Source organism: Ambystoma mexicanum, chromosome 6q (assembly GCF_040938575.1).
Source record: "Ambystoma mexicanum isolate Mex_15411 chromosome 6q, UKY_AmexF1_1, whole genome shotgun sequence".
NCBI classification, from domain to species: domain Eukaryota; kingdom Metazoa; phylum Chordata; class Amphibia; order Caudata; family Ambystomatidae; genus Ambystoma; species Ambystoma mexicanum.
In genome coordinates this window covers 1,486,049,835-1,486,075,474 of record NC_090937.1, presented here as the reverse complement: position 1 = coordinate 1,486,075,474, position 25,640 = coordinate 1,486,049,835, and positions in this window count along the sequence as shown.

Below are 25,640 nucleotides of genomic sequence, written 5' to 3'. Positions count from 1 at the left end.
ATTGTTTCATATTATAAGTGCTATAAACACACAAATTCACTAACTTCTTTCTTTTACAATTTCAGTGATGACCAGTCTCTTGAAAAGCATTAGCGTATGAAGTACGGACAAGGGCTTAGAAGAAACCTACTCTTTCCATACAAAAAAGTAAGTACGAAACTAACATAATGTTCTAACTGTTACTCAAACACACTAGCATTTTAGTATTGTAGAAGAAACAAATATATTGACCCTTTACCCTTTACCATTAGATGTAGTATTAGTGCTTCCCCTTAAAAGTTGCATACTTTATATTGTCAACTGAAGCCAAGTATAGTAAAACACAAATACAAGAATAGCCTTCCTAACTTGATGTAGCAGCCCATTACACAATCACACACCTCCACAATCATAGTTACCATCATACTCAGACACTCATGCACAAAGCATGCATACACTGCACAACAGCTCAACCCACACTTTCTTTTTTTCTCCAACAGACCCCAAAGAATGCCTACCAAAAAGCAACTCTGTAGAAAGCAATGCAGAAGTAGAGCAAATCAAAATAAGTGTCCAAAATAAGCATCCATCTCTAGCAGATTTTGTACAAAAAGTTGAAACAATACAGCTAATACAGTCATTAAGCGAAATAAAACAAACTTCCAGTACAGAAACTCTCCCTCCTCTATCAAAATGTAAAACCAAACAGAACGTGATTAACAAGACTTCAGCTACCACTACTGCTAACGCTGCACCTATAAATCTTGATGTAGTGGCAAGTAAGCATACCAAAAAAAATGTTTACAAAAAATGTTCCGCCACAGAGTCCTTCAGAACCTTTTAAAAACAGGAGAGAAATCATGAACAACCCTTAAAACCTACCGTAGAAAATTAATCCTAGAAGCTCTCGTAGACAGTGCAATCCGTCTCAAAAGGAAATCATTTATTTTAGTTTTAAACAGGATGAAACCACTAACAAAACTAACTACTAAGCTACAAAAAAGACTTCTCAATAAATGGAATGTCAACAAAAATAGCTTCTTTAACATCTGTGGAGGTGAATGGAGTCACACCACGACCACAGAACCATATTTTAATGATGAAGCATATAAACAAAAGCAAACAAACCCAATTGCCATACATAGCAGTGGACGAGGGTATGAAAAATGTAATAACACCATTATGGAACAAGAAACTCTGCTAACAAAAATATACCCAGAATACTCAGAATCACCTCCCCATTCTACCCAACCAAAACGTCCCATCTGTAAATGGCTGTTCACATCAATGTGTAACATTGCCAAAAAATCTTTCAAATCTTTACGCCAGTTCCTCAATCAGTATGTAAAAAGCAAAGACAAAATCAGAATGAAACTACTACGAAATATGGATGACTGTCCAGTGCGCAAGTACACAGGACTACAAGGACATTCATTAGCCTGCATTTCAGGACCTATTTGCAAAAGCACCTTCCATCATATCAAAATGATATCAACACATCATTCAACTATTAGAAAACTAGTCCAAAAACTCTACTATGCTAAATGTCCTGCTTTAGCAGTAGCCATTTTAAATAACAATCTTCTACATGGTACAGCCAAGCAACTACTCAAAGAAATAGAGCATATACAAAGAAAATATTTTGGAATTGAAAGCCACTTACAAAATGAAATAGATGTACAATGAACGAGGAAGTACTATACAAATAGCAACCTTCTATTAAATACATACAAAAAAGAAATATTAAAGTTTAAAAGTACCTCCACTGAAGTACCAAACCATGTGTGTGTGTGTTGCCGCAGGAATTCTTATAAAAGTACCACAAAAAGGTGTCTGGACATTTGGTCGAAAGACATTTGGTCGACGGAATTTGGTCGAAAACCAAATGGTCGAATTTTTGTTTTATTTATATATACTTTTTTTAGGTTTTAGTTTAGGAAAAAAAAGGTTTTTTTTAAAAAAAACGGGTTTGGGGGGCACCCCCCCCAAAAAAGATAAAAAGTGAAAATAAAAAAAAATAATAATAATTAGACCATTTGGTTTTCGACCAAATGGTTTCGACCAAATTTCCCGTCGACCATTTTTTTTCAATGAAATGTCTGGTAACCCCACAAAAACTATAGACATAACATACAAAATAGAAGACAATGAAGATTCAAAATGGTCCCAATTAGCTCTCTACCTTACAGCAGAAAACAAATACAACATTACTGACCCCTTAATACTTTGCAATTACTGCACTGCAAAACTTGACAACAACCAAACACCTTCACGTTCTTATCACAATTAACTTGGAATTATTCCCACTACCAAAACCCCTGAAACAATAAAATGTATATGAGAGCACCATAATTCAAACAGTGCACCCATTACAAGCAATAATATGCCTTCATGAAAAACAGCAAAATTACCTCCCTCTGAATTAGTCAAAGGCATTTGTGGCAAAGTAATTTATTTACCATTATATCTCAAAGAAAATGTACACAGTCTACGAGTGGAACTGCCATTATATCTATCTTTAATTGTCTTAGCAAATGGCGTACCTACAAAAGACAAAATAATTTGGCAACAACTCGTGGACTTACATAAAGTTAGACAAGCCCTGCAATATCTACAAAACAACAATGAATACTACAAAGAAGTTAATATTGAAGAAAACCTGAGAGAAACCATTAAAGTAATTCAAGAGTCACCAGAAACTAGTCAATTTGAACTTCTAAATCCTGATACAGAATCCAATATTTTAGACCATTATACAATTCATCCTTTACACTCTAAAGGCGCTATAGATGATGCATTGGATATGTACCAAATGCGACAAGCCAAAGGATCTCCAATCAGCATATGGGAAAAAAGTATAGAAGCACAGGCCTTTCCTCTACTCTTTCCTACTGGAAAAGGGGGAAGGTACGATGATAGACCCACTCAGATAAGAGCATCAGAATATCACTCTCTACGAATGTATTCTGACGACCCCAGATTCAGACAAAATGTGCAATACATATTCCACCTTCTCTTTGAAAGTGAACTAGCAACTATATGCACACACATCAAAATCATGTACCCATTTTCAAAATATGTCAGATACGCAATTATTACAAAAAGTGCAAGAAAAAGATGAGGTTTTACAGTCAAGTATTACAAATCTTTTAGCAAAGATGCTTGGTACAAAAGAATACTGGTTCCGATGTCATGGAGATGTAGGCTGTATGATAAGTAACCTTGGACTACCCACTTGGGTTGTTACATTAAGTTGTGCAGAATATGCATGGGAAGATTTAAACAATTTCCTACACATAGCAAACAAAAATAAAACATAGATATAAAAACACCAGAAGAACTCTGCTCTCTAGATCCTGTAAATGTATCAAGATGTTTTCATCATCGCTTCATTGCTATGCTACACTTTATTTGTAATAGGACTGTTCCTCCCCTCAGAGAAGTTCAACGCTTCTTTTGGAGAAAAGAATACCACGCCAGAGGAGTACCACACATCCACATGTTATTATGGATTAAAGAGGCTCCTAAATTTGGTCAGGACAGTCATGCCACTATTTTGCAGTTCATCCAAAAATATGTCACTTGTGAAATCCCTTCACAAACAACACATAGTGACCTTCATGCACACATTTTATAAAATTTAAAATAAACAAATATCGGAAATACTGCTGTCGCAAATATAAAGAATAAATGGGAAATACTACACCAAATGCCGCTTTGGTTTCCCTAGACCAGTTTTAGCAACAGGTCAAGTAAACAACTTCATGTCTTCAGTCCGACATAGTGTCAAAGGTAAATCACCTAAGAACACATATTACATAATAGGAACAGAAGAATCAAAATACATCAATGATTACAATGCAATCATTGCCCTCCTATGGAATGCAAACATAGATGTACAGTACATTGCAGACAATTCAACTGTAGTTGCACGAAATGTCACAGCCTACTTAACCAAAGCAGAGAAAACGGAGCTTCAGGACCTCTGGGATGACATATCATCTGACAAAACACTATCACAGAAATTGTACAGCTTAGGCATAAAAATGCTCTCTCATAGAGAATGTGGCTGCTATGAAGCTGCAGACCGTTTAACGTATATTGTATGGAAAATCTGACAATATAGTATAAGTCTTGGTCCCGCTAAATCTAGAAAAAGAGTTCTCAAATCATATGAGGACATAGAAACAATAGCCAAAAATTATCCCAACAGCCAAGACATTTTGAAAAACAATTTACTGGACACATACTACCCAAACAGGAGTACCACTTTGGAAACCATGTGTCTCTACCACGTAGCCCAAACCTTCACATACAAAAATAATGTTAAACCAGATGAAAAGAAAGGTAGATACAGAGTGGTAAATTGTGAAGGCAGCTTAGTGAAACTTACCAAACGCAGCTTAATTAATGATATCAAATTGTCAATAAAAACTCCTCAACATGAAGAACTGTATTACATGTCCCTGCTACAATGTTTTAAACCATGGAGGAAAGAAGAAGAGTTACTGGATACATATGACTCCTATGAAGATGCTTTCAAAGCAAATGAAAGCACTATAACAGCCGTAAACTTTACAGAGTACCAAACAATGTTGCACAATGAGCAGCAACACAAAGAAGAACTCCAGGCCCAACTACAAGTGGACACGCCCAACAGTTGTCAACCTTCTGTAACAGGAAGCCAAGAACCACTTGGACAGCCACTTATAGAAAATGAGGCAGAATTAGCCATGAGAGAAGTAGAAAACACCAAGGGGCTGATTCATGGAATTATTTGCACCAAAAAACAGGGATTTGTGCGCCATTCTGCCCGCAAATCCCTGTTTAACAAATGGGGATTTGCGGGCAGAATGGCGCACAAGTCTCAATTTTTTGGTGCAAATAATTCCATGAATCAGCCCCCATGTGTCAGTAGGAACAAGCTACAGAAGACTTTGCTGTACTAAAATCACAACTGAACATTGAGCAGCGTAGCATTTTTCCAAGAAATAACAAAACAAATTGAACATGATGTGGAATATGAAAATAAAAACTGTACCTGCCAAAACTACAAACCTATACTGCTATACGTGAGTGGTGAAGCTGGTTCAGGCAAAACATTCTTAATCAAAATAATCTTCAAGCTCCTTCAACAATTGACAAAATACAAACTGTCAGCTGTTGTAACTGCCCCCACAGGTTTAGTGCCTACAACGGTGTCACTTTGCACCGATTACTACTCCTTCCAGTAGAACACCAAAACAAATGAGACTATTACAAACTTTCCACAGAAGCTGCAATGGAACTACGAAGAGTTTTCAAACAACTGAAAATGCTGCTAATAGATGAGGTGAGCATGGTCTCCAACCTAATGTTGGCTTTGATTCACCTCAGATTACAATAGTTCCTCAAAACAGACTACGAACAGCTCTTTAGAGGAAAACACATTATTGTTTTCGGAGATCTTCAATTGATACCATTGAAAGCTGAACCTATTTATAAAACCTTAGGGCACAAACTGTGCCGTAAAACTCTTGGCAGCATAGGAAATGTCAACCGTTGGCAACATTTCCAACACAGAGAATTAACAGAAAACATGCATCAGTCTGCAGACCACAAATACGCCAACATTTTAAAAAGTATTAGAGTTGGTGTACTATCTCAAGAAGCACGCGCAATATTAAACACCAGGCACATCCATGCACTCTATTGGCCATACCTCATGTGCTACTGATGTCATGGAACAATTAGCACACAAAAATGTCATGTCCTTGATGCCAACTCTTGCAAGCTGTTCAAAATTCAGTGAAACAATGTTGAAAAAAGAAATGCAACCAATAATTGAAATTTATTTATTTATTTAGTTATTTATTTATTTGATACACATCTAGCCAATAGGCTTTGTATAACACATAAACAGACAACATATATACACAAAATCTAAAAACATATTACATTTCCAATATATCCTATACAATACATTTTAAAATTGCCACAATCTTCAGATAAAAAACAACAATAAAATATATCAGATTATGTCAGTCAACACAATGCCATTATTATAGGATTTAAAACACGTGGTTCGTAGTTCATTTAAGCTTTCACAACACATAATAAGATGGTGAAGGGACTCAACAACATTTACTCCACATAGACGACAATACTTTGACGTAAGTGGAGACCCCATTTTGACACAATTTGTCTCTAATGCAACAGTCGAGTTAAATTTCATCATAAGGTAAGTGCGAAAAGTACCTGTGTTGGGATAAGCTATAATGTAGGCTTTCTTTGTCAATTCTTTGTCAATTCAGAACGACTTGTAACTGCTTTGGTTGTTTAAGAGTTTTCCTTATATAATAAGCGCAACGAGCAAGCACTCGTATTTTGTTTACTTTGCAACTTTGCTGCATTTCTTTATGGAACTACTGTTCCCAGGTGCCCTTGCCGCCTACATCTAGATACGTCAGGCGCTTTCAGCACCGGCGCTTTCAGGGGCAAGCCGGTCTACGCCGGTCCCGCCGGCATCTTCATTAACCCCCAAGACACACGGTGTCCATTAGAAAGGTAACAGCATTTTCGTGGGTGGGCCAGAAGCACAGCCCATTCCCCATTCCATTTCCCTACCAGGCAACGTTATAACGCACATTCCTAGAATACTTTGTCATTTGGGAAAAGTGTTTTGACTGCTTTATATTTTGATTTCTTTGTCAATTCAGAACGACTTGTAACTGCTTTGGTTGTTTAAGAGTTTTCCTTATATAATAAGCGCAACGAGCAAGCACTCGTATTTTGTTTACTTTGCAACTTTGCTGCATTTCTTTCTGGAACTACTGTTCCCAGGTGCCCTTGCCGCCTACATCTAGACACGTCAGGCGCTTTCAGCGCCGGCGCTTTCAGGGGCAAGCCGGTCTACGCCGGTCCACGCCGTCCACGGCGTTCAGGGCGAAAACCGCTGCTCAATTCTGCACTAAACGTAAGTTTCCTCCGCACAGGCAACCATGGGGATGCTCCCTTTTGACAAGCTTACATCAGACCTTAGTAAACTTGCGCGCATTAACCTGGTCAAAAAAGCGATGGACTCTGTCCTTGACCGTAACAGTCAAGACACTAGAGAACAACTCGCCATTAAAAGGCCCTCAAAAAAGGAAAAACCGTCCACTCACCCCCCAACAAAGCTCGACCTAAAAATTTGCCTACTAAACACACGCTCCCTCAATAAACACTCACAATGTGTTCACGACAAGATTGTTGACGAACAAATAGACATCTTCTGCATCACTGAAACCTGGCTTAAGGACCCCATCGGCCCCACCTGCGACATCGCAGTACCAGAAGGCTATTCCATCTTCTACTCCAATAGAGAAGAAGGACAGGGGGAAGGGGTTGCAGTCATTGCTAGAGACTACATCCACATGTTCCCAAACAGCATAGCTTGCACAGGCTGTGAAATACTTCACCTTAAACACACTCCCACGGCCAATAGTAGCCTAAACTTGATAGTACTCTACAGGCCTCCCACGTCCATGCCAGACTTTAATGACGAAATAACTCACCAACTTAACATGCTTAAAGGACCCAACACAGCCACTCTAGTGATGGGAGATTTCAATCGCTGGTACGATGATCCCAAAGACAAAGAAGCTAGAAAATTACAAAAATCCCTAAACAACATTGACTTTGAGATCAATAATCAAGAGCCCACAATGAACAACGGCCACCTTCTTGACTGGGTCATCTCTAACAATCTAGAAACAAGAGAGTTCAAGACGGAAGCATGCATATGGTCCGACCACTACAGCATATCCTTTCACATCAGCTTACCCCTTCCTAAACCTAAAATCCCCAACAGCCCCATTCTCTCGACCTATCGGAATTACAAAAACATTGACAGGCGCCATCTCACACACTGCTTGGCTGAGGTTGAAAAAAAGCAAGCTGAGAATGCCACATGTGAAACCATGCTAGTAAATTTACTTAGCCACCTCGATAAACTTATAGACCAAGTAGCTCCCCTCCAAACCAAGTCAACCAGATCTATCCAAAAGAACCAACAATGGTTCTCCAAAAAACTAGCAGAACAAAAAAGAGATAAACGAAACAGAGAAAATGCCTGGCTTAAAGACCCCTCGTCAGCCAATAAAGCCCTTTGGAAAGAAAGTGAAACAAAATACAAACACATGATAATCATGGCTAAAAAAAACTTCTATAATGAACAGATTTCCACAGCAGCCAATTCCACAAGCAAATTGTTCAATATTCTCAAATCTATAGAAAAACCAAAAGCTATCACCCCTCCATTCCTACCTTCACAAGAAGAATGCAACACTACTCAGATCGCCTTCTTCAATAAAATTGCCAAAGCCAGGGATTCAATTATTAACTCTTTGTCTAAGAAACAAATGATAGAGACCCTGCCAGTCGAGATTTCAACACCAGGTATTGAAACCTTTAAATTCACAGAGATCAACAGTAGTGACATGATCAAGGTATTGACAACAATGAAACCTACGACTTGTGCAGAGAACATCATCCCTCCCAAAATAATACTGGATAACATTGACATATTCGCCCCCACCTTGACAAAGATCATAAATGCCTCCTTCAGAGATCAGAAAGTTCCTGATGCCATCAAAAAGGTTACAGTAACCCCCCTGGTAAAAAAACCCAATCTGGACCAAAGGGACCCGAACAACCTTAGACCCATAACTAATTGCAATTTCATTCTCAAAATTATGGACAAAATTGCCACCATGCAACTTCAGACATATGTGGAGGAGTCAAACGCCCTCCACCCACAACAATCTGGCTTTCGACCTGCCCACAGTACCGAGACAGCCATGCTAGATCTCCAGACCAAAATGCTCGGCATTATTGACAAGGGTAAAACAGGCCTTCTTGTTTTACTCGACCTCAGTGCCGCTTTCGACCTCCTCGATCACAACCTACTCCAGGATGCTTTGAAAAAGTCCACCAATTGCTCTGATGAAGCCATCAGCTGGATAATGTCCTTCTTAAAAAACAGAATATCCAGGGTGCACTGGGGGGACAAGTTCTCTTTAGAAAAAGAAATCCTCTGTGGAGTCCCCAAAGGGGCAAGCATGTCACCATTGCTGTTTAACATCTACTTGAGGTACTTATGCCTAGTTCTTGACCATATTAATACCTACTTCACTAACTATGCTGATGATACGCAGCTGGTATTTGAACTAAGTGGCGATTATCAGAAGGACAGTGAGCAACTCAACAGGATTTATAATTACGTGGAGCAATGGATGGACTCCAATTGGATGTGTCTTAATGGGAAAAAAACGGAGCTCGTGATTTTTGGCTCATCATACGCCCGAGCTAAATTACCTACATCCTACGCATCCTTTCAGATCAAAGACACACCTATACCAGTATTAGGCAAGGTCAAAACCCTCGGTATGATGCTTGAAGCATCTTTAGGGGCAGAGGCCCAAGCACAATACGTTAAGAAAAACTGTGCTTACCACCTCCGTCTAATAAAAGCCATCAGACCCTTCTTATCAGAGGAAAATTGCGCGACCATAGCTAGAGCCACCATCTTGTCGCGCCTCGATTACGGCAATGCCTTACTTCTGGGTGCCTCTAAACGGTGCCTACAAAGCTACCAAGTTGTACAGAACAACGCAGTAAGAACTGTGAAGCTTAAATCTAGAACAGAGCACATCAGCGACTCCAGAAGGGAGCTTCACTGGCTAAAAATTGAAGATAGGGTGCACTTCAAGACCCTAACTATTGTCCATAAATGCATTCACGGAAAAGCACCAACATACCTAAAAACGAGAATCAGACCATACGTTCCAAATAGAACACTGAGATCATCTCAACTCGGTAAAATTGCAATAGCCCCACATAAACTTAAAAGCGGCCTAGGCAGAGCCTTTCCGTCCCTCGCAGCCAATCTCTGGAACAACCTCCCGGACCACCTAAGAATAGAGCCTAATTACATCCGCTTCCGCAAATCGCTAAAAACCCACATCTTCAAATAAATTACCATACGTCCAAATTTCCAGCTGGAGTAATCTCTGCATGTTTCTGTCCCGTCTTTGCTGTTTGTTTCTTGTCCGTCTGTCTATCGTGTTGCTGTCTCTGCGCCCCGAGGCTCGCGAGCTACCGGCGCAATACAAATATTAAATAAATAAATAAAATAAATAAATGTATTGAGGAGACGAAACTCTACTCAAATAATCATCTAAAAACCAGCCACTGAACCTTTTAGATGCTAAATTTACCGTATTAAGTTCATGGCATAATTGAAATTTGCTCCACAGATACCCTGGACGTACATGGTATGACACTACCCATGTGTCAACAAGCCACAACAAGACGAAATACCCTAGAAATCTCAAACAAAGCTGGTTTGGAGAAAATATTAAAGTTATGTTTAAACTGTAGAGTAATGCTTAAGCGTAACCTTGACGTGGAGCAAGGACTAGTTAATGGAGCACTTGGTACAGTTGGAGGCTTTCAAACATACCCATGTGACAACAACATTCACTTTGTCAATATTCTCTTTGACAAACTATCAGAACTTAAAAGGATAGGACGCTCAACAGCCCGCTTCCTTCTTTTCAAAGACGTGTATGTATGCAGAGAACAATTTTCACTAACTCTAGCATATGCAGTACCATTCACAAATCACAAGGTCTTACCCAGATAATGCATTAATAGATATTGGTAGCACAGTCTTTAAAGAAGGCATGAGCTATGTAGCACTATCACACTTACGTACGCTTGACGGGCTATTTCTAATCAACTTTGATGCAAGTAAAGTAAATGCAGATATTTCTTGCATTCTAGAATACAATAGGCTGCATTCACTCCACACCCCCATCTAAAAACCTATCCTGTTCCACAAAAAGCAAAACCTTGTAAAAGAAAACTACTTCAAACTGAAACAATACAGGATAAAACTACAATTCCTCCAAAGAAATAAAAAGAAACTAATACTTCATCAAGTACCACAACCAAAGAAGAATTTACTGGTCAAAGTAACTCAAATACTTCTTCAAAGAAGCAACACACACTCTGAACAAATGACTTCGACACAAAACTGTCAGGTCCATTCAAATTTTCAAATATAACTGCTGTAAATTGCTACGCAAATGTAGCAATAATTGTTCTATTCCAATTGCCACCAATTATTGAGAACATTTACTTACACAGTAAAGACCTATTGTGTTTGCAAATGTTAGTCCTTCATAGAAATGCAACCAACAATCCTGACACCACTTGCAGTGTTAATGGAATAAGACAAGAACTGGACTACTGTGCTGGAATTATCAAATTCACTATAAACTCACAAAAATTTCTAATGTACTTACTACAAGTACTGGAAAACAAAAAATACCTATAAATGAAATCTTTCAGATTTCATACATGTGGAAACATGTGGCACAGGAAGAAGTCCCTAATGAACGCTTTGTGTATGTATCCATAACTAACTGTGAATCCATTCCATTTCAGCAACTTGTACAAAATGCAAACCATGGCAGATTATGTACTACCTGCAATTCAGATAATCGCTCCACCTTACAAATACAGACACATAGTAAATACATAATAGTTACGTTACAATGCAGATGGTACCAAAAACAACTGTAAGCTGACTGGATTCACACATTGTCAAGTATCACTGAGTAAGAAAACCTTCACAACAATAGGTATAATCTACCACGCAGGAGTCACAACCAATGCAGGTCACTACACTGCATATATAAAAAAGTATTATGGATGGTTCAAATGTAATGATTGTACCATTAATCTAAAGCAGAGATTGCCAACAAATCTTGTAAATGCTTACTTAATATTCTTAAAATCAAAATTTTATACGTAATCTGTGTATGAACATAACCAAAATTTCAACTTCAAAACTGTGCACAGTTAAGAGTGTGCCAACAGGTATTAAACTGCCCCAAGATTCTGCAACACGCAAACACATACATAAATACCACTAAAATCAAATAAGGTATATACAGTTAGAATATGCCAACAGGTATCTAACTTCCCCAAAAAATCTGCAAAAACCCAACAGATAGATTAATAGCATAACAGCAGAAATAAACATTTAGAATACGCCAACAGGTATCTAATTTCCCCAAAAATCTGCAACAAGCCAAAGATAGAAGATTAGCATGAAACAAGAAATAAACAGCAAAACAATGAAAGAAATATATTGTACCTCAACATAAAAGGTTTTCTTTTAATCCACCATGGATTTTTTTTCCCACAGACCCAATGATTTAGAAAACAAACACAGAAACTGAGCAAATTGCACAGTACATTGGTTTGAACTATAGTTCTTGTAAAGTACTAAATATGAGGGTCAAAAAAATACAGAAATGTCTATTATTGTCATGATCACTGCTTCCAAGGAGCTAGGACCAGCCCAACGTCCTTGGAAGCAGGCCCCTAACCTTCATCCTAGGCACCAGCCGGTCCCCACTGGGACCTTTTGGACCTTGTCCTGGCGCCGGTGGCACCAGGCTCATCAAAGTCACTGGTCCCGGCACTGGAAGTGCCGGGCTCATAATTGGTATGAAGATGCTTGGGTGGACTTACCTGCAGCAGACCATGCTGCTTACTTACCAGCCACATAGGAATCCTCTGTGAGCCGGGACTACTTTCTTACCTGGGTGGGGCAAGCTCCACTCCCTGGATACAACACTGGAACTCTCCTGGAACAGGAACTCTTTTCTTACTTAGGCGAGGCCGTGGAGGAAGATGCCTCATCACTCCAAGGCTATTTAAACCACACCCGATTGATGAAACGTGCTTCGCGTTATTCTGCATCTGCAGCAGAACGCTCACCGTGTCTGTTCCAGTTTTCTTCTTTCCGATCCTGAACCTGCAAGAACAAACGCTTACCATTCCTGTATCTAGCCTTCAGTAGCACCTGCAAATACAAGAAACAACAGGTTAGCATGGCAACCTTCACGCGCAGCGCTTTCCTCACCTGATCCATCGGCAGCTACCATCTCTTCACGCTGCTCCTCCGCCTGTGAAGACAAAAGCATAGTTATTCCTGTGTGGAATTACTTACCGGCAATCCGCGAATTCCGGTTTTCTTCAACGCTGCAATCCTGCACCTGAAAGACAAAAGAAGAGACATTAGACAGGTATTTTACTTACGCGCCATCGCGCCCGCCACAAAAGGGCGCCTGCAAATACTCTGGTGTTTCCAGCGTCTCTTCAACACCCGAACTCACAACTGCAAGGGAAAAGATACAGTTAGAGTGCTTTTGAAAAGCAGGCAACCGGCATTTACTTACGCATTTCCAAGCGCTTCATTGCAAGACTCTGGCTCGAACTTCGGCTTTCTTCACACCATCTTCTACCTCAAGAGCCCTGCAAGACAAATAGAAAAAGCATTATACAGAGCCCTGTTCCACATTAACGTGCCCACGCACCTAAAGACTGTAAGGACTTAAAAGGTGTCCGGAAACTCACCGTTCGTGCAGTTAACGACGGTAGCAATCCTCTGATGTCAAGAGGCCTACGTTTCACCGAGTGAAGGAACTGGCAACGGCACCCTGCACTAAGGTGAGCATGTTGACCTTGGGGCTCCACGGAAAAGCAAGGAAGGGAAAGGGAGAGAGATACCCGACAACCCCAGATCATTAACTCCATATTCTTTCACCTACAGATATCTCACTCTTCGAGTTAGACACACAGTGCATAGAGGCTCAGCCCCGGAAGCCAATCGAGTCCTGCACTTCACTTTTCAAGTCACAGACACCATCCTGCCAACACCGGCGCCTCCGTGGGAATCAGGTGAGCGTTACAATTATGCAATCCAATAACTCATTATGAACTACCTGCACTAACATATGATCTTTTCTTTTATCACAGAGATCGAAAAAGTATGTCTGGTCCAGTTACCCATGTCATGAAAAAACTGCATACAACCACAAAAAACTCAACCAGTAAGTATACAAGAAATAAACTCACAAACACTGCACTCCTTGTTACAAACTCCATAATCTTAACTGCATAGCCTAGCCAAAACTTAACATACAAACTCTACAAATGAAACAGTACACCGACTTTTGAGTTCTGGATATTTGATGGGTGTTTCATTCTATGGGTGTGTTATGCTGCAGTGGTGGTGGCCAGGGCTTAAAGTCTTGGGTGCATGGCCTATGGTCTATGGCCCTGGCCACAACCACCACAGCGTAACACACCTATAATACCATTTTGACTGTGGTATGTAACCTGCTTATAGGTGATATTAATTACAATCAATCCTCTACTAACAACCCAAAACCAACATCATAATAAGGTAAAATAGGCAGTAGTGCATTTATTATGTACGCGGAAAACCACGACAACCGTGGACATGGCGAACACATCAAGGGCACCTGCCACCTAAACAAATACAGTATTTGACCCATCTCTTACTCCTCAACCCTCCCCAAGCACTTCTGCACACCAAGACACTCCACAAAATTGCATTTTGCCTCTGTTTGCCGCTGCGCTGTCGGCAGATCCAATATGGCGGGCACATCGAAACAATGTGACGCACCTCACGCCTCATCCCAGCCAATTGTAGAACTGTCCATGAAGGGAACAGGGAAGTGTGCCCGCGGACATAGATATCACTAATTTATTTTGCCTTACAGTTTGGCCATTTAAAAAAAAAACGACTGCACGGATTTACACCAAATTAACAAAACTTCAGGACTAAGCCGCCGCTCCTGCCGCAAATTTGGTGGAAATCCATCCAGCAGTTTGAGCTGTAGGCATGTGCAAAGTTTTTTCCCCATTATGTCTATGGGAAAAAATGTTTGGGGCCCTCCCTATAACTGTGGTGAGTATTCGTCCAGGGGGAGCAAAGATATAAATCTCCCAAAAAGTGCTCTTCCTATGGGATTAGCAACTTAACCATAACTACAATACTACCGTGGGCTGTGTAATTAGGCCCTCCATGATATTGCAGCAGGCAATTGAACATTTTGCATCATAAAAAAAAAAAACATTTCAGCACAAAATTGTATTTATCGGTGTATTTTATCTATGTGAGCATGTAAGATGGCAGTATGAAAGAAAGAGTCAGTGTGTGAGGTTACAAAAGAGACAGTTTGCACACATTTGGTATCCATTTAATAGGAAGAGTCTCCAATATCCCTGGTTTGACAGAACAGTGTTTGTGTTGGTGTATTTATTTGGTTTAATTTACATGCCTATTTATTATTATGAACTTTATTGACCATTATCAGATATATTTTGAACATATTCCCTTTTAATCACAGCTCAGCTCCCCAGTTCCTGCCAGACTGACAACCATGATCACAACTCACACCTTACACCCCCAGTTCCTCCTGCAGTCATTAGTCATTCATTCATTCTCGCTCCTACTGCATCTCGCATCCTTTCTCCCATTCTCTCGCAGTCTTCCCCATCCTTTCTCCTAATATACAGCTTGCTGTCACTTTCCAACCCATCAATCCCTCTCTGCTTACTATCCCACCACTTCCCTCCATCCTGCCGCTCCCTCTCTGCTTTCTTGCACTCTGCTCCCACTCTGCTTTCTATCCCGCTGCTCCCTCTCTGCTTTCTGGCACACCACCTCACATCTAACAAACTGCTTTCTCTCTGCTCTTTTGCCCACTGATCTCCCTCTGCCTTCTTCACCATATTTCCCGATCTGGCCCATCACTCCTCTTTTCACTCCTTTCCCCCTCATAGTGGGACAGTGTTTTACATGTTTTTAAAATGTAGATTTTGGGCCATAAACTCAAGATATGTGGGAGCCTCTAAAAATAGAGCAGAATGTCTGCTGTTTTTAGGTGCCCCATTTTTGGAAATGAGCAGGTCACATTATTCCCAAAGGTGAATTATACATGTCCAGGGAGCTTAGCTCTAGACCAAATAATGAGCTGGCCAGCTTCCTTGAATGCATTTGTGTTGTAAGCGTTCTTCACAAACTAATGTTCTACAGGCTCATAGCACCCACATGAAGGGCATGTCACTGTAAAATGTGCTAATAAAAACAATTCTATTCCTCTCTGAGGGCTACAAATGCAAGTGAGACAGCAGTGATTCCTACCTCTTCTTCAACACTCAAAACACGATTGCATGCACAGTGAGGAAAGACACTGTCATGCAATGCGTACCCCACTTCACCTATTCCAAGCGGACATATGTGTTTGCTTTAGTTTTCTGCACATTTAAAAGCGCATCCGGCTTGTGAACTTAGGATTCACTTTGAATGAGCCAAAATGTCACCTGATTTACGCAAAGGGCTAAAAAAGAGGTAAAAAAGGCAATCGGACTGGGCACATAAGATGCATCCATTCATATGTTCTTTGTGGGCTGGGATACTTCTTTTTTGGTGTAAGTGATGAGATGTGATAGTGTACCTTATCATTTCCAACCAAAAGTGTTTTGAGAAACTGGCCTTTTGATACTTTTCTCTTTTTTTAAACAGTTTTTTGAAAAAACGCGTTTTCACATATATATTTGAAAAAAACAGCTGTTTTTGGGTCATTTTTTTAAGAGCCCATTTTGGCTGCATTCTGCATGATCTCGATAAACTAGACTGTCTGTGTGTCTATATAAACATATTTAGTCCTAAACGCTATAGAGAAATGGCTTCATATTTAAATCTAGCTCCATCAGCTGCCTCAAGATATGCCATAGTGCGCTTCCGATTTAATATCTGGCCTACCCGTGAGATTAAAGCCAGAAGGAAACTGATACCTTTTGATGATAGATGGTGTCATTTTTGTAAAGATAATAGTGTTGTTGAGACACTGCAACATGTAATTATTGATTGTCCGGCACTTATAAATTTAAGGAGGACTCATTTCGCAAAACATCTTGCGTACTTTGCACAGCTGGACCCTGAACATCGTTGGATAGCATTGGCCGCTACTAAATCCATGAGTATTAGTTTAGCCACCATTAATTTTTTAGCAGCTTTGAAAATGGAATGAATGGCATTTTATCGATCTGCACAGATGTGCTTTAAATCAATTTAAATTACCTTAGAAAGTGTTCTCGAAGTGTTTGCAGATTATATTCTTGTGATTTTTTTGTATGAGCTTTTTTTATGGAGATTTGTTGGTGTAAAAATTGAAAACCGAAAATTGTAATTGTATATGTAAAAATCGCTTTTTTTATTCATTGTTAATCGAATGATGATAAAATTCTAATGATTGAAAAAAGTTGATTAAATTCAACTATATTCAATAATAAAAATAAAAAAATAAAAAATATATAATATATTACATATATATATATTCACTGAAAAAACTTTGTTAAAGGGACGTTATGGTTAAGTTGGACTAATAAAAACCTATGAAATTCAAAGAAAAAACTTTGTTAAACGAACGTTATGGTTCCAAGTAAAACTGAAAAACCCCTGAAATTCGCCAGTTATGGTAAGCTAAGCAACCATAACTCACGCCACCACCGTGCACTGCTAAGACTAACACCCAGGACATCAACGATGACATCACAAATGTCATTGATGACATCACTGATGACATCACACATGAAATACATTTTGATGAAAAGTCTCTACAAGGAGTTGTGTTTATATTGTTGATAACAAAATGTCAGGAGTGAGCGGGAGACCTATCATGAACTACTTAATCTATGAAAGAATGTACTCATCTAATATCATTGTATTGGAGTGTTGTTGTTAATACAGAAATGAAGTTCCATTAAGTGGCGCCAAAGTTATAAGCCATCCAAGAACTGCATTTCACCAACCCTGTAATGCTGAGGTGTTCGGGAACTTTTCAGGACTGTTCGTGAACATCCAAACTGTTCACTGACTTTCGCGGTAAAAACCACCAGTTTTTTTACTTTTGCAGCCATATTCCATCCCATCCTCATCACCCCTCACCTCCCCAGAGATAATTTGATAAGTTTGACAAGTGCAATGTTGTGTTTTTTAATATATTTTACTGCAATGTCTACGGACACAGGCCGATGTTCCAAGATGGCGGGTGTTTCCAAAAATCTGACGCAACTCACGCTTCATGTCAACCAATCAGCGAACACATTGGGTGTCCGCGGACATGACGCAAGTCAATTAGCCAATCGGTGTCCTGTCCGCAGAGCGAACAGGGAAGTGTGTACGCAGAGAGGACATAGATATCACTGATTTTTTTGCTTTAAGTTTTGGTCATTTTAAAAAATAACTACTGGACGGATTTACACCACATTAACAAAAGCACGCGGTTTGGGCTGTAGGCGTTAGCAAAGTTTTTTCCCATTATGTCTATGGGAAAAAAAGAAATTTAGGGACCCCCCCCCTATAACTTTGCCCGCCCGGACCAAACCTCACCAAATTTTGCAGAGTGGGCCATATACTTTTTTTGCAAAGTTTGGTGAGGATTCGTCAAAGGGGGAGCAAAGTTATAAGCCACCCAAAAAGTGCTTAAGCAACTTGACCATAACAACACAGCCACTACCGTGGCCGGGTAATATTATATGGCCATGGTAGTGGCCATGTAGTTATGGTTAAGTTGCTGTTTCTATAGGAAGAGCACTTTTTGGGCAGCTTATAACTTTGCTCCCCCTGGATGAATTCTCACCAAACTTTGCAAAAACAGTATATGGCCCACTCTGATTTATTTGAAAAGTTTGGCAAGGATTCGTCCAGGGGTGGGCAAAGTTATAGGGGGGTCCCAAAACCTTTTTTTTTCCCATAGACTGAATGGGGAAAAAACTTTGCTTGCGCCTACAGCCCAAACAGCTGGACGGATTTTCACCAAATTTGGACCAGGAGTAGCGGCTTTTGCAGACTTGGTGAAAATCCGTCCAGTCGTTTTTTTTAAAATGACCAAAAAGTAGGTCATAAAAAATTAGTGATATCTGTGTTCGGTCCGCGGACAGACTTCCCTGTTCGCTCCGCGGACAGTGTCGTGATTGGCCAATCGGCTTGCATGATGTCAACGGACATGCAACGTGTTCGCTGATTGGACGGTGCAGAGCGTGGAGGGCGTCAGATTTTCGGTAGCGCCCGCCATATTGGATTCGCAGACGTCGGCGGACAGCGCAGTGAAACTTGGTTCAAAATGTGTATTTAGTAGAGTGTGTTTGTGTGTAAGAGTGTTTGGGGAGGGTGGGAGAGTATGAGATTGGTTAAATGTTGTGTTTTCTATGTGGTAGACGCTCTTGTTGTGTTCGATTTGTCAGCGAACAAAACGGCTGTTCTGAAATGTTCTAAATAAACGAAATGGGGGGATTTGCAGTGACATCCTGTTGCATTTCTATTTGATTTAGTTTTCTTTCAGAACCTTTTACTTTTTGTGGTTCAGAATATGTGTTTAGATGGGGGGTGTATAGTGAGCGAAGTCTATTGTATTCTAAAAAGCAAGGAATATCAGCGTTTACTTTACTTGCATCAAAGTTGATTAAAAATAGACCGTCAAGTGTATGTAAGCGGGATAGTGCTACGTAGCTCATGCCTTCTTTAAAGACTGTGTTATCAATGGCTATCATTGCTTTGTTTAGGGTAAGACCTTGTGATTTATGAATGGTGACTGCGTATGCAAGAGTTAGAGAAAATTGTTCTCTGCGTACATACATGTCTTTGAAGAGAAGGAATCGAGCTGTTGAGCGTCCTATCCTTTTTACTTCTGAAGGTTTGTCAAAGAGAATATTGACAAACTGAATTTTGTTGTCACGTGGGTATGTTTGAAAGCCAACAACTATACCCAATGCTCCATTAACTAGTCCTTGGTCCACATCAAGGTTACGTTTAAGCATTACTCTGCAATTTAAGGATAATTTTAATATCTTTTCCAAGCCTGCTGTATTTGAGATTGATTTTTCTAAACTATTTATAAACTAATTCATAGAATCCAGCGCACAAGTGGCGCACGCGGCTGGCGCACAGTGTGCGCGTGCGAATCCCTGCGCCAGCCGCGTGCGCTAAAATCCAATTCCGCGCACAGCGTATTCATGGATTCCAGCCACCAAAACCAGTCATGGCGCACAGTGGCGCAGCGACCCTGCAGCAGCGCCAGTTACGCCCCCAATAACGCCTCTCGCGCAGGGAAAAGCCATCAATATACCAAATCCAGCGCAAAGGGCTGCACTAACCCTGTACCAGCACAGCAAGCGGGCTACGTGTATCACTGGGGTGCGCGGGAAGCACCTCACGCGATTCCATCAGGGTACGTGTATTTCGGGGTGCGCGTGAAGTTCCACACGCGATATCAGCAGGGTACGTGTATTTCAGGGTGCAGGGGAAGTTACACACGTGATTACAGCAGGGTACGTGTATTCCAGGGGTTCGCGGGAAGTTCCACACGCGATTCCATCAGGGTACGTGTATTTCGGGGTGCGCGTGAAGTTCCATATGCGATATCAGCAGGGTACGTGTATTTCAGGGTGCAGGGGAAGTTACACACGCGATTTCCGCAGGGTACGTGTATTTCAGGGGTGCGCGTGAAGTTCCACACGAGATTTCAGCAGGGTACGTGTATTTCAGGGGTGCGCGGGGAGCACCACACGTGAATTGCACGTGTGGGTCCTCCCAGGTGTTCCCGCTACACCCTCCACGGCCCCTGCAGGTGGCTCACACCACAGGGGCCTACCCTGCACATGTCCTGCAGGCACCCCATCCACCATGGCCATGCCCCCAGCCAACCCACATGTCAACTTGCACTACTGCCCACCAACGCATGTCCCCCTGCACCCCCAGCCACCAGGGGCACCCTCCACAGGCCCCCACCCATGTCTCCCACCACCCCCACCCCCCCAGCAGTGCAGGGCATCCACCACCAGGCCCCTACCCATGTCTCCCACCACCCCCATCCCCAGCCACCAGGGGCAGACTCCACCAGGCGCCCACCCATGTCTCCCAGCACCCCCACCCCCCAGCCACCAGGGGCAGCCTCCACCAGGCCCCCACCCATGTCTCCCACCACCCCCACCCCCCAGCAGTGCAGGGGCACCCACCACCAGGCCCCCACCCATGTCTCCCACCACCACCACCCCCAGCCACCAGGGGCAGCCTCCACCAGGCCCCCACCCATGTCTCCCAGCACCCCCACCCCCCAGCACTGTGGGGCACCTGCCAGCAGGCCCCCACCCATGTCCAACTCATGTTCCCCACCCCCCCGCCCCCCAGCACTGTGGGGCACCTGCCGGTAGGCCCCCACCCATGTCCAACTCATGTTCCCCACCCCCACCACCCCCCAGCACTGTGGGGCACCTGCCACCAGGCCCCCACCCATGTCTCCCACCACCCCCACCCCCCAGCAGTGCAGGGGCACCCACCACCAGGCCCCGACCCATGTCTCCCACCACCCCCACCCCCACAGTCACCAGGGGCAGCCTCCACCAGGCCCCCACCCATGTCTCCCACCACCCCCACCACCCCAGTCACCAGGGGCAGCCTCCACCAGGCACCCACCCATGTCTCCCACCACCCCCACCCCCCAGCAGTGCAGGGGCACCTGCCAGCAGGCCCCCACCCATGTCCAACTCATGTTCCCCACCACCCCCACCCCCCAGCACTGTGGGGCACCTGCCACCAGGCCCCCACCCATGTCTCCCACCACCCCCACCCCCCCAGTCACCAGGGGCAGCCTCCACCAGGCCCCCACCCATGTCTCCCACCACCCCCACCCCCCCAGCCACCAGGGGCAGCCTCCACCAGGCCCCCACCCATGTCTCCCACCACCCCCACCCCCCAGCAGTGCAGGGGCACCTGCCAGCAGGCCCCCACCCATGTCCAACTCATGTTCCCCACCACCCCCACCCCCCAGCACTGTGGGGCACCTGCCACCAGGCCCCCACCCATGTCTCCCAAAACCCCCACCCCCCCAGTCACCAGGGGCAGCCTCCACCAGGCCCACAGCACCTTCTCCGCCCTCTTCATCAGTTGACGCTGCAGACAGGGAGAAACAAAACACAGGCATCAGGGCACTGTACAATGGACACATACACACATGACAGTTGTACATGAGTGGCATTGGCAAACCTCAGACATGTCATCACAATCCCCAACACACATGTCATTACAACTCGCACACATGAGCCATACCACAGCCATATCGCAACTGCCACCACCATCCATACACATACAACAGCATGAGCAGCCAAAGGTGAGCCAGACATCACATGCAACACAGGAAGTGCACCACACATGTACACACACCACCACACTTGCATGCATGTGTACACCTCTGCCAAGTGTCGCACTGTTCAGACGGGCATCCATGTCACATCTGCCAATCAGGCTTCCACATACCGCTGTCACATGCATCCATGTTGCATCACTGTTGCACCCTTGTCAAATACACACACATGCACATGTACACAGTGCTGATACATGCAGCCAAAAACAACATACATGCGTGACATCACGGACATGTCTACTTACATACACATTCATCCAAACATGTGTTCCCACACAACTGCATTTGGCATGCAAGCCTACACACACAAGCACCATCCATGTCTCACACATTACAGCCCTCGCATGTGTCAGCCCCACGGTCCTGTACACCCCCACCCATACTCGACCCCATACAAACAGATGTAGAACCTGCACACTACTGAATAATCACCACACGCACTGCTCACAATCAGGATGCATGTACACTCACCGCTCGACTCCAGACGGGTCTGCTTCTCAAGGACCTGGACGTGGAGCGCTGGGGATATGCGTTCCAGGACCCTCATCTGTTCTTCCGACAAGTGGCCCCGGCGCCCCTTGGCATCCACTGCCCTCAAGAGGCGCCGGGCCTTGTTCAGGGTACTGGACCTGAAGTCCTCCCAGCGCTTCTTGACATGTTGTAAGTCGCGGACTGCCACCCCCTCTGCGTTGATGGCAGTCACGATGTCAGTCCAGATCCGAGTCCGTCCTTCCTTGTCGGCGCGGGAACTTCCGAAGAGGGCATCATACTGCCCCAGGACTTGCTCCACCACGACACCAACTTCGGTGGCACTGAAGCTGGTGCCCCTCTGCCTCTCTGGCCGGGGGTTGTCAGTGGTCCCAGATGGTGTTTGCCCCGACATGACAACCCCAGAGGCAGGAGTGGGTGGGCAACTGGGTCCTGGGGCTGGGCTGTGGAGCGATGGAATCCCAGTCGGGAGTCTTCGGTTCCAGCAGGGGTGGTCACAGCAACAGCACCCCTGGCTGATGTGCAGGCAGCAAATGGCAGGGCACGTGGGCAGTAGGCAGTCAGGCAGCAGCAGATGGCAGGTGGGAGCGTGCTCGGGGCTCTGGGGGGCAGTAGTTCGGCCTTCTGGGCAGGAGCGTGGTCCGCGTGTAATACGAGGAAAGGGCCCATGCGCGTAAGCGTGCACGGAAAACTGCACGTCTGCGTGTAATACGAGGAAAGGCCCTTAGCGCGTATGCACGGCAGCACGCATATGCGATTTCATTGGACCAAAAGCCCTTAGCGCGTGAGCGCGCGTGAAAAACTGCACATCCGCATGTAATACGAGGAAAGGGCCCATGCGCGTAAGTGATGTGACGCGCGCATGCTTTTCCCTCAGCACGGGTTAAAGGTGAGCGGGCCCATCAGTTCGCTGTACGTGCCTTTCGTGGAGACCGATGTGTGTTGCTGCTTCCTGTTTCACGCGCCATCACAACTTCACAGCTATCAAGGACGTATCTCTTCTTTTGGCGGGGGTATTGGCTACGTGTGTTTTTCTGCATCGCGCTAGTCAGACGGTGAGTCGCACACGCTCTTTTTCCCACTGCGGGTGCCCCTGTGTATCGCACCAATTTTCGATGTCATAGTAGCCTGCGTGTCCCACGCGTACGCGTTATTCGTTTTACTGGGTGCCACCGCGTACTGCGGAAGGTTGAATCCACGCACGTAGGCTGCAGGGTTGCGTGCACGGTTTTACTGCAGTTTTGGGGTGCCTGAGCGTTGCGTGACCCGTCACCACATCACCGGGGTCACATACAGCCTTGCAGGTGCAGGGGGACTGTTAACATCTTGCTTCCCATCCCCTTCACCCCAATTGCCCAGGTCAATTGTGGTGTACACCTCCCATTGGCACCACTCCATCTGTGTCAGCACTACTACATCTGTGCCATGGTTGGGAGGCCACCAAAGGTGAGGGGCGCCTCAGCTGGGCGTACTCCTCGTGGTGGGCGTGGTCGGGGACATGGCCGTGGTGACCAGGGAGTAGGGGGACTCCAGGGTGTCCAGGGCAGCCACAGAGGGGGAAAAGGCAGGGGTGCGCCACTTGAGCACAATGTTGTGCCATGTGTCGGTGCAGCCATGCCACCACCCCCTGTGGTTCCGGGGGATGCAGCTCCTGCATCTGGCACTGGCACCCATATGACCCGGCAGTCTGTTCCATCGACTGCCACGGGCCCAAGGGTAGTGGTAGCTGCAGGTGCAGCTGTGGACACCGCCACCCAGGCTCAGGGTCTGCCAGCGCAGGCTGCGTTGGCACTTGAAGAGCCCTTGGTAGATCTCCAACAGGCCAGGGGGGAAACCATAGGGGCAGGCTGGGCTGCACAGACCAAGACACGTGTCCCTGGGGCAGTCATGTCATCTGCTGCCCCGAACGGCCGGGTGTTGGCAAGTGCAGGGGCAGATGCACCCAACAGCACCCCGGTTGTGAGTCTGCCAACCAGGACCGTTGCGGTCAATGACCCTGCCACAGCTGATGTTGCTGCGCAGGGTCCATTAGTGGGCACCCAGCTGCCACTGACACAAGTCAAGCCTTTGGTCAACCCTCCACCTGCCACTCCCTTGGCTCAATCCACCGAACCCACTGGCCATACTGGTCAGGGCGGCATTAGCCAGCCAGGGTCTGCGCCACAGTCCAAGAGGAGGAAGGTTGCACCTGCAGCACAGGCTGGGACCCCACACACAGCCACGACCTCCTGCACGTCGAGGAAGAAGCCTTTCTGTAAGCAGGAACTGGACTTCCTCGTGGACAATGTGCGGGGCCACAGCCGTGACATGCTAGTGGGTGCCAATAGGCAGACCACGGCTGCCCAACGTGACACCCACTGGAAGCATGTTGCGGAACATGTCAGTTCATTCGGCCATGAGGTGCGCACGGCGCAGGAGTGCAAAAAGCGTTGGAATGACATCAAGCGCAGCACTAAGGCCAAGCGTGCTTCAAATTACAACTTGACTCTGGTGACTGGCGGTGGGCCTGCACCAGAGGAGGAAGAACTCACTCCGCATGAGGCTCTCGTTGCGGAGTTCATACCACCTGAATTGGTCGAAGGAGTGGGAGAGAAGCTGGACTTTGATGCCCAGTCCAGTGAGTGTTGATGCGTGTTTGTTGAGGACGTGTGTGTTTCACTTGTGGGATGTGTTGTGCATGATTGCTGCTACATGTGACGTGTACATGGTTCTGATGTGTAAGTAATGCAATGCTACCGTCATGCATGTCTCCTCTGCCTGCATGCGGGACTCCATGCAGGCATGCTCCCTTGCCCCTCCTCAGCCACTCTGCACCCCAGTTCCACCTTTGCACTGGTCTTCTACAATCTTGCCAATGTGTACTTTCTTGTTCATGTGTCCTGTGTAGATGCTAACTTCCAGCGTAGAATCTGCCAGACATATGCCTTGTGGTACAGCCTTAGTACTCGATGCAGGGTATCTCACTTGTACTGTGCATGGGTCAGATGTCCCGCAGGGACATGAGTGCCCATTCATGCTCCATGTGCATTGCACGCATGCCCCTATGTGTCCTTGACTGGA